This window comes from Amborella trichopoda, chromosome 13 (genome assembly GCF_054954075.1).
Source record: "Amborella trichopoda isolate Santa Cruz 75 chromosome 13, AtrichopodaSantaCruz75HAP2 v2.0, whole genome shotgun sequence".
NCBI lineage: Eukaryota > Viridiplantae > Streptophyta > Magnoliopsida > Amborellales > Amborellaceae > Amborella > Amborella trichopoda.
The window spans coordinates 41,632,170-41,640,744 of record NC_142348.1 but is presented as its reverse complement, the minus strand read 5'-3'; positions in this window follow the sequence as shown (position 1 = coordinate 41,640,744).

Sequence of the window (8,575 nt, the reverse complement as noted above, 5' to 3'; positions counted from 1 at the left end):
ATTTTCATCTCTTATTATGAAATTTAAAGTACAAAAATAGTATAGATCTATCAAATCGATGAATACTTGAAAATTGACGATCTTAGATAATACATTATAAGATACTACTTCTCGGACTTGAAATTTTGTTTTTAATCATGATAATACATTACAAGATATACTACTTCTCATTCTTGAAATTTGTTTTTAATCATGGCCATACATCTTAAGGTCTAGATGATCGAATCGAGGGCTTTTCAGCATCAAAACTACCCTTCTACTCAATTTTTTGAGATGCACCTTAATTTGATTGATTAGGGCTTCACCTTTATATAAACATTTTCCTTAGATGAATGATCCATTTATTAGATATGGATCATTCACTATTTAGGACAAAGAATTTACCTCATTTGGATCTGAAACCCAAATTTCATACTCTGTCTGGATCTAGGTATGTATCTAAGATTTGTATTTGATGGGTCAAATCCTAATCCAAAATTTGGATCCGAATAGTAATACATATTGGATTCAGGTTTAATGGATCCAATCCAGATCCAAACCTAGTTATTAAAATATTATATATATATATATATAGTATTTCTTGTTATATATTATTTTATAATATAAAATAATATACAAAAAAAATTGGATCTGAACGAGTTCGGATCTGGATCTAGATCCTCTACATACTTTTCAAATATTGATTCGGATCTAAATATCTTGAATCCATTCAGGTCCATATCCGAATTCCGATCCCATGTATACATTTTGAATTTGAATCCATATCCCTGTTGATCAGGAACCAATCCGACCCATTCTCAACCCTATTCAATATGATCTATAGTGTAAGGGGAGAGGACTTTGTGGGTTCGTGAGCTTAAGGCGAGAGGATCATTTGGTCTCGAAATTTTGAGATCTCCTTTGTTCATCTTTAACCTAATTTTTGTGTTGAGTTTTATTAGATCATAGAAAGATTACATTGCAAAGACTCAAGCAAAGAATCAGAAACAACCACAAAACCTAACAAGGAACCCTGTTTGGCGACCCCATTCACAACTTTGATAGCCTCCCTAAACAAGATTAAAGGAAATGGTGCACAGATGTAATATCTATTCTCTGCATCCGTAACGATCTTAACCGCTAACGTGGCCTAGACTTCTTATTTGCACCAATTAATCAAATTAAGAGAATCCCCTTCAAAAACATTGCATATGCCGATTTGCATTTCTCTTAAAAGTTTAAAACCTTGCAGTATAGTGGTTACCTTAGCATGATTAGCCAAAACACATCCACAATGAACGACAAGATAGAAAATAATATTGTCCCAACTACCACAACATACACCGCCTAGTCCCGCCAAACCTGGATTGCTCAAAAAGGATCCACCAAAGTTCAGCTTTATACAAACCACTACCAAGGGCTTGTACCTACATTTCGGCCGACTAGCCAAATTCAAATATATATCTACCTTGGAAATCCCCTGATCTTCCTTAGTAATGCTAAACCAGTTCTAAACTGAGTACAAAATTCTAATTTTAACCTCTTGTATAACAAATGTTGGGAAAATAACATACAATGTAAATTCTACTTAAAATGGATTTGTTGTTTCATTTTAAAATTTAATTTCGTTTTCAATAAAGTGCACAAATTTAGGAAATTAATATAATATTTTATTAAAAAACTCTACTATTCTTTTATATAAAGATACTACTCATTTTAAAAAAACCACAAAAGTAGGAATTTCAAATTTAATTATAATTCTGAACTACATGACCAAGTCGAAAATAAAGGGATATACTTTACTTCTTGTCTCATGAGAATACGGTGAAATAAATTGGGATGGTATAACGTCCACATGAAACAAAAGGTGCACAAGCAACCTACGATAGTTCAGCTTAGAAGGGAAGAAAATAGCCGCAATTGTTCAGTATTTTAATTTTAATTTTTTTACGTATCGGATCTACACCACATATAGTCACACCAAAAATATATAAAAACTTAACCAAAATACCCTTAAATGTTTTGGGGGTGCTTTGGTCAATTTGTTTTTCTCTATTTTCTTTTATATTTTATTTCAAATCACCTAATTTGCATGTGTGAATACCTGAAATTTCAAATTAATACAATTTGTAAAAATTAAATTAAAATATTATATGTAATCATGGTCGTCCATTTCTTCCCTTCTAATCTGAACCATTGAGAACCATTCAAGCATCAATGTGATGTGGATGCTATACGTTTCCAACAAAATTTGTGTGAAAGTTGTAGGGAGGAGACTAAGTCAGAGGAGAGCATATAGCGTGCTTCCATGGGATCATATTTTAAAACCAGTCCTTAGAATCTAATTCTAAGAAATTAATTGAAAAATTTTGGATTCTACTTTAAAATCATCATACTAGTAATTAAAAAAATAAAAAAAAAATTATTATTAAAAAACTTAGATCTAACCATCAAAAAGTTAAGCACTCACTGTTCGGACTTTCCATGTAAATATGGGAATGCATATGGTACTTTTTTTTAACTTTCCCTCTTTTTTTGGAATTTGGTCAAACAAAATTTTGGTCCTAAAAATATACATAGGGTCTCTTTTTTTGGGTAAGAAAAGAAGGTTAAGTCAGATATACATAGGGTCTCTACCCAAGGAAGCGTATACAAAGGGAATATTGGTATTTATAAAAGAGGTTAAATATTGCAAACCTAACCTAGTCCCGAACCTATGCTTAACACCCGAGCTGTTTTCATCATATATAGGAAAATTGAGAGTTACAAGATTAGTAACTTGACCGCATAGCGCAGTGGATCAGCGCGTTTGACTTCGAATCAAAATTGGTAACAGGGTTTGAACCATGTGGCAAATTTTTTTGGACTTTTTTCTCCTACAACATAAAACTTATATACTTCTCATTATCAAACATTTCATTTTGAATGGAGAGCTAAGATTGCTCTTATCAAACTGTCCATTTTGAATGGAGAGCTAAGATTGCCCTAATCACAATGCCACGTTTCTACACTATTTATCTTCGTAAACTGGGAACGGGGTTGAATATGACAATTTTTTTTAAAATATGACAATTTTTTTTTACTTCTATGCTTTCCCTACAGCATAAAACTTATATACTTCTCGTTATCTAACCGTCCATTCTGAATGGAGGGCTAAGATTGCCCTAATCACAATGTCACGTTTCTACACTATTTTATTTTTAAATTTTTTTCTATAAACTATTTTAACACCAAATTTTAGACATCCAATCCTCTATTAGACTCGCACTAGCGAAAAATATTAAAAAAATATTTCTAATAAAATAAAATGACCAAAATACCTTTGAAATTTTCAATAGGTATTTTGGTCATTATATTTTATCAAAAAATTATTTTTAATATTTTTTATAGGTGCACCCCAATGAGAATATGGCACATACCAAATTTCATATTCATACAATTTGTATAAAAATAAAAATAAAAATAAAATACTTTGAGAAGTCAGATCTAAAATCAAACGGTTAATGACTCTTTTGATCAAAATTGGATAGTTGGATGGTGTGAGAAGTATAGACCTTCTATGCTATCGAGGAAGTATAGAAACTTTTCCCTCCATTTTCTTATAAAAGTCTTTTGGCCTAGACCCAAAACTAACCTTAAAATCTACAAAGACATTGGGAATGGTTGAAAATTGTTACCAATGAAAATGTTACCAATTTTATTTATATTATATCATAAGATTTTGGACTACAATCAAAGTTTTGCAAAAGTTGATAGGAAAACTCCTGACTAGGGAAAACTTTAGAGGCTCAAATAAACAAAAGAAAAAAAAAATGCTTGTATAGGTCTAAAAATTGGACCCAACGGGCCGGGTCTGGTCTGGTCCAAATAATATTTGGACTTGAATAGCATTCAGGTCTAGGTCTAGGTCCGGCTCCGTGTGAACCCGACTCAAATAGTGTTATTATTTAAATAATATTTAATATATAATATTTAATAATATATCAATAAATTTTAAATAATATAACTATATATTTTAGCTATAATAAATAAATAAGGGTGTGGTTTGTACATAGCGTAGGCTCTAAACAAACAAATTAAAGCCTACATTCAAATAGTGTCAAGAAATGTAGTTTCAATACTAGAAATCTTTGTGATAGTCTTAAAATATATTTTCATCTTTATTTTTATAGTTTAAAGCTTCAAAAATACTGTAGATCGACATATCTATGAAAATCTTGAAAATTGATGGTCCAAAAATACGTTACAAAATGCATTATTTCTATTGAAATCCATTTTTTTCTCATGTCCATGTATCTTAATGTTGAGATGATCAATTTGAAGATATTTGGGCATCAAAACAACCTCTTATAGTAAAATTTTTGAGGTAGGCTTTAATTTGATTGTTTGGAGCCTCGGCTCTATGTAAAAATTTTTCTATAAATAATAGATACATAACTTAATATATGGAAAAGTCTTCCCAGTGCCTATAGGCAAAAAATGAACAATGATTTCGCCTACCCTCATCACCATCCAAAGTTCATCGCACGGTCACGATTGTCTGGTAGTATTTTTTTTTTTTTTTTTCTACAAATCAAAATAACCTGAAATTTGGAGCGTTTGTACATCTTAGTGAGTCGCACTTAATAAAAATATAAAAAAATTAATTAGGAAAAACAACATTGACCAAAATGCCTCCAAACGTTTTGGGGGTGTTTTGATCAATTTTTTATGTAAATTATTTTTTTTTATATTTTTCGTAGATTTGCCTATTTTTGACGAACACATGCTTCAAATTTCAAGTCATTATGGTTAGTATAAAAAAAAAAATAAATAAAATAGTACCAGACAATCGTGACCATGCGATGAACTTTGGACGGTGATGAGGGTAGGCAAAATCTCTGTTCATTTTCGCCTATAGGCGTTTTGTAGTATCTTCCATAATATATATATATATATATATATATATATATATATATATATATATATATATATATATATGAGCAATGATTCAATGCAACGGTTGTATCATAGTATAATGCAACGACACTTCTAGAAAATCATGTTTGTGGTATTTGTATGACCCCAAATTTTGCACACACACTCTCTTCATCTCAATAATCAACCCCCCCAAAAAAAAAGTTCAATTTAAACCCTAGATATGGTCAAAATGAGTCCCCTCCAAAATGAATCTAGATCATTCATTTTGTGAATTTCAAGATCTCAGCCTTATAAACTCAAAATCATTTTTTTTTTTTTTAACATTGTTCATCTAATGATAATAAAGCCATCCAAGAAAATTGGAAATGAAAAAATCCTTCTAAAGCCTATACTAAGCATCTCACCAAAATGAATGACCTATGTTAATTGAGCTAAAAAAATACTTTCTAGATTGTGTTTTCAATTTTTTCTTTTTTTGTGACTGTTCATTAGAATGAAAAGAGTGTATGTTTCAAAATTTGGATCAAACAAAGGGCCTTAAGATGGTTTTTTAAGGTTGTTGCATCATATTACTATATAACCGTTGTATGAAATCATATATATATATATATATATATATATATATATATATATATATATATATATATATATCCTATGAGACCTTCCCACACCCAGGTGTATAGGACCTCAAAGGATCACCATTAAATTTGGTACAGATATCTAAAAAAGTTATCACATAGGTGTGGGACTTGACTTTTATAGAGATTTGTGCCAAATTTAATGGTGATCATTTAGGGTCCTACACACATGAGTGTGGGAGGGTCTCATAGGATCATTACTTTATATATATATATATATATATATATATATATATATATATATATATGAAAAAGTCTTCCCAACGCCTATAGGCCAAAATAAACAGTGATTTCGCCTGCCTTCATCACCGTCTAAATTGTTCGGTAGTGTTTCATTTTTCATTTTTTTTTCTACAAATTGGAATGATCTAAAATTTGAAAATTTTGTACATCTTAGTGAGGCGCACTTAATAAAAATATAAAAAAAATAAGTCGTGAAATTTTTTTTGATCAAAATACCCTTGAAACTTTTCAGGGGTATTTTGATCAATTTTTTTCATCAAATTTTTTTTTTGATATTTTCGGAGATTCACCTATTTTTTATGAACACACATCCAAATTTCAAGTCATTCCAATTTGTAGAAAAAAATAAAAATTTAAACACTACCGGACAATCGTGACCGTGCGATGAACTTTGGACGGTGATGAGGGTAGGCGAAATCATTGTTCATTTTCACCTAAAGGCGTTTTGTAGTATCTTCATATATATATATATATATATATATATATATATATATATATATATATATATATATATATATATATATATATATATATAGGGAAAAGATGAGATTAGCCCACTAGCTCATATGAACATATGAACCCAACGGCCTAGATTGAATCTGGGCCGATCTGACGATCACATATGTCCGGTAGTGCTTGAATTTTTTTTTACAGATCTAAATTACTTCAACTTTTAGGCATGTGTTCTTCTCATCAAGGCGCATCTAATAAAAAAAAAAATATTCGTGAAAATAAAATGACCAAAATACCCCTAAAACTTTTTAGGGGTATATATATATATATATATATATATATTTATTTATTTATTTATCTATTTATTTTTGAGTCAGGTCCCTTGGAATCTAGGTTCGGGACTAGGTCTGGGTATGGGTCCAATAATTTCGGGTCTGGGTTTGTGTCCAACTCGACCCGAGCCGTTGCTGCCCTTAGATGCGTCACGCTTAAGGTGTAAAATATAGATGATGACATACTGATATGTTTTCTAAGTTAAATACAAAATGAGTAAAATGTCTTTTAAATGCACGAGAGCACTCTTTATCTGTCACTCACTCTCCCTTTGTGGATGACCTGTAGAGACCGTTTCGATTTAGAAGACAACCTAAGGCGTCTTATGCTATTGTCATTTGTTAGTTTTTTTTTTTTTTTTTGGGGATTAGGGCCCTTACCCAGAAAGTTTATTAACAATAAAAAAAATATTGAAAAATACATGCCAACTCATTTTACAACCCTTTCATAGGGGACATTTGCTACATCATAAAAAGCAAAAGGAGTAGGAAATCTGGTGGTTTCAACCTCCTAACTGTGGCTTCAACAAGCGTAATTGCTTTTTTGCTGGACAATCAACCACCATATTGCCTTCACGATAAATGTGTGAGATACATCATTTCTTACCAATAAGAATAGTATGATAAATGTGTGAGATACATCATTTCTTACGAATGAGAAGAGAGCTTATGGGACTAATTGAGAGATACATCATTTCTTACCAATGCGAAGAGAGCTTATGGGAGTAACAGATTTGCCAATGTATGAAGACTCCAAAGGGGGATATATTGGCCAAGCATTGAAGGCACCAGGATTTCAGAGTCACTTTCTATAAGGAGTGGAAAACACTGCAATTCAATAGCCAACTGGATGCCTTTTTTGAGTGCCCTAAATTATGTGACATTATTGAATTCTTGTCTAAGGGGAGATGCGAAAGCAGCTATGACACCACCTCCATCATATCTATAGTGCCACCATATCTAATAGTGCTCTCATAGCCAGCCGCACCAGGATTGCTAAGAGAGTACACACCAATATTTAGATTGTAGAAAATCCAACTGGAGGGGCAAACCACAAAACCTTTATGAGATCTTTTACTTGCTTTAGGCGCCACTTGAACTTCATGTTCTTTTAAAGGCTACAGGAAGTCCACCCTTTAACTTTGGCTAAGGCACCAAGAAATGAAATGATATGCCTCAACAACTGCTCCTTTCTATACTTCTGAATGGATGCACATTAGCACAATGATTTTTGCGCAAGCTATTGCTTCTTGAAGGAAAACAAGTATGTGTTAGCTCAATGGCTTTCGCGCTAGCGGTTGTTTGTCTTCAAAGATATAGGCATTGAAATTAGATGGTTGTGGAGAAAAGGGCTATCCAAACATTTCTAATCCCCCATATTTAAATTGGTACTTGATCCAGGTGGTAAACATTTAAGGGATGGAAGATCCAATGGGGAAGCTTTTGCTATATCGCCACATAAGAGAGCGCTAGGATACTAGTGAGAAAGAATATTTCAAAATAATATGGTTACTATGATCCCCTCCTTGGAGGCAAAGGTAACATCTAGAGGCCGAAGCAATCCCTCTAGTTTGGAGAGTTAAAAGGTTGGAAGGCGAAGGTGGATAGAGAGCCAGGTGAACCACTTGTCCCTAGGATGTGATTGAGAACCCCATAGGGTCTTATGTAATATAATTTTAGGGTCTCTTAATAGAGAGCAGACGATTAGGGGAGTGGATCCAAACAAATAAAACATTAAAAGGTTGTAAAGGAACCATATAAGACTCCACCTCTCACCAAGCCTGTAGGATAGGACCAGAAATAGAATTAGGAAGAGACCATTGTGAACTTAGTAGTCAGCCACTTTGTCTTTTACCAAACTATCCAAGTCTTCATGGATGTTAAGACTGTATTTTTACTATATCAAAAACTCAGAAAGCCAATGATCTACCCAATAATGGATTGACCATTGCTACCAATCCACTTGATATTATGTTGCAGTCTATTAATGTAACAATCCTAAAATTTCAA